Source organism: Eimeria mitis, genomic scaffold, assembly GCF_000499745.2.
Source record: "Eimeria mitis Houghton genomic scaffold, Emh_scaff752, whole genome shotgun sequence".
NCBI classification, from domain to species: domain Eukaryota; phylum Apicomplexa; class Conoidasida; order Eucoccidiorida; family Eimeriidae; genus Eimeria; species Eimeria mitis.
Window position 1 is genome coordinate 8,553 of NW_013575508.1, and position 2,350 is coordinate 10,902.

The 2,350-nt window shown below is 43.7% G+C and overlaps 1 protein-coding gene across 1 annotated transcript in view; it reads right to left on the reverse strand.

Annotated features, from left to right (window-relative positions):
• Nucleotides 1–2,350, reverse strand: part of EMH_0021440 (protein phosphatase 2C, putative) — a gene marked incomplete at both ends in the record, with an annotated part of 9,025 nt that overhangs the window by 2,645 nt on the left and 4,030 nt on the right. The window lies entirely within an intron of this gene.

Here is a 2,350-nt window from a genome sequence, read left to right on the forward strand (position 1 = left end):
ATCGCGGAAGGTCCCCGTGGGGGTGTTGTTAACCCCACAGGCTAGCTGCAGCAGCAGCAGCTGCAGCTGCTGCTGTTGCTGCAGCTGCTGCTGCTGCTGTTGCTGCAGCTTCTGCTGCTGTTGGTGTTGTTGTTCCTGCTGCTGCTGCTGCTGCTGCTGCTGCTGCTGCTGCAGGTAAGCAACTTCGTCAGCATTTCAGCAGCAAAGCAACATTATATATACAAAAAAGAAAAAAGAAAAAGAAAACAAATAAATAAATAAATATATAAATAAATAAATAAATATAAATATATATTTATATATATATATATATATATACATATGGGGGCCCCCCTTGAGGGTCCTGGGGGCCCCCTGGTAGCGGTGGGGTTGTTGTTATTATGTTGTTGTTTTTGTTTTTTGTTTTTTTTGTTTTTTTTTATTTTTATTTTATAAATAAAATATAATAATATTTCAATGATATAAAGTAAACAACAGCAGCAGCAGCAACAGCAGCAGCAGCAGCAGCAGCAGCAGCAGAAGAAGACACGTTGCTGCTGCTGTCTTCTTGCTGCTGCTGCTCTTGCTGCTCTTGCTGCTGCTGCTCCTGCTGCTGCTGCTGCAGCTGCTGCTGCTGCTGTTGCTGCGTTCTTCCTCGTGTGTATCGATTAGATAACAGCAGAAAGTAACTAGACTACTGCAGCATTTTGCTGCTGCTGCTGCTGCTCCTGCCTCCTACTGCTGCTGCTGCTGGTTCTGCTGCTGCTGCTGCTGCTGCTGCTGCATTCTTCTACTGCTGCTGCTGCTGCTGCTGCTGTATTCTGCTGCTGCTGAGCTGCCTATACACCGCAGCCCCTCTAACCCTACCCCTATCAGTGTATACACCTCAGCACGAGGTGTACATACACCCCAATTTATATTTCTCTTTTTCAAAAGACACAAAAACAAAACAAACATTATAACAACAAACACGCCCCCTAGGGGCCCCCTACGGGATCTTAAAGGGCCCCTAGGGGGCCCCTAGACAGCGCCTGGGGGGGCCCCGTAGGGGCCCCCTAGATAACCCTTTGGGGGCCCCCCCTGGTAGTACTTTGGGGGGCCCCCTTGGGGGCCCCTAGGGTATCTGAAAGGGCCCCCTGAGGGGCCCCCCAAGGGCCCCATGGGCAGCGCCTTGAGGGGCCCCCTAGGGCCCCCCTAGGGCCCCCCTAGGGCCCCCCTAGGGGGCACCCAAGGGTATCTCAAAGGGCCCCCTCTCAGGGTATCTTAAAGGGCCAGCTGGGGCCCCCGGGGGGCCCCCCTGGGGGCCCCCTAGGGCCCCCCTAGGGGCCCTAGGGGGGTTTAGGGTTTAGGGTTTAGGGTTTAGGGTTTAGAACCCCTCCTTAGGATATTTTAAAGGGGCCCCTAGAGCCCTTTAGGGTTTAGGGTTTAGGGTTTAGGGTTTATAGGTCCGTTTGTTATTGCCCTCAAACCCTAAACCCTAAACCCCAAACCCTAAACCCTAAACCCTAAACCCTAAACCCTAGACTTGCTGGGTGTTGTTGTTGTGTTGCTGCTGTCTTCGTGTTTGTTTTTTAATAAGAAGAGCAGCAACAAAGAACGTTGCTGCTGCAGATAGACCCCAAGGAAAGAAAGAAAAAATAAAAAAAGGAAAGAGAGACAAAGAAAAAAATATATAAACACAAACGTCAGCAGCAAGAGGAGAACAAACCGGGCCCTCCTGTACACACAAACAAATATTTATTTATTTTATTTTATTTATTTTATTTTATTTATTTTATTTTGTTTGTTTTATTTATTTTATTTATTTATTTATTTCATTTATTTTATTTATTTTGTTTATTTTATTTATTTTATTTATTTTATTTGTTTGTTTGTTTGTTTGTTTGTTTAGTTGTTTGTTTGCTTATTTATTTTATTTATTTTATTTGTTTATTTGTTTATTTTATTTATTTATTTTATTTATTTATTTATTTTATTTATTCATACAAACAGAGACAGAGACAAAGACAAACAAAAAAGAGACAAAGAGACAGAGACAGAAAGAAACAAAAAGAAACAAAAGGAGACAGAAAAGGAGACAGAGAGAGAGAAGAGACAGAGAAAGAGAAAGAAACAAAAGGAGACAGAAGGAGAGACAAAAGGAGACAGACAAAAAGAAAAAAAAAAAAGAAACAAAAGGAGACAAAAGGAGACAAAAGGAGACAGAAAAGGAGACAGAAAAGGAGACAGAGAGAGAAGGAGACAAAAAAAAACAAAAAAAAACAAAAACAAAAAGAAAGATAAAAGGAGACAGAAGAAGACAAGCAGCAGCAACAAGCGTCCATAGTCAACAGCAGCAAAAAAGCCAGCAGCAGCAGCAGCAGCACGAACA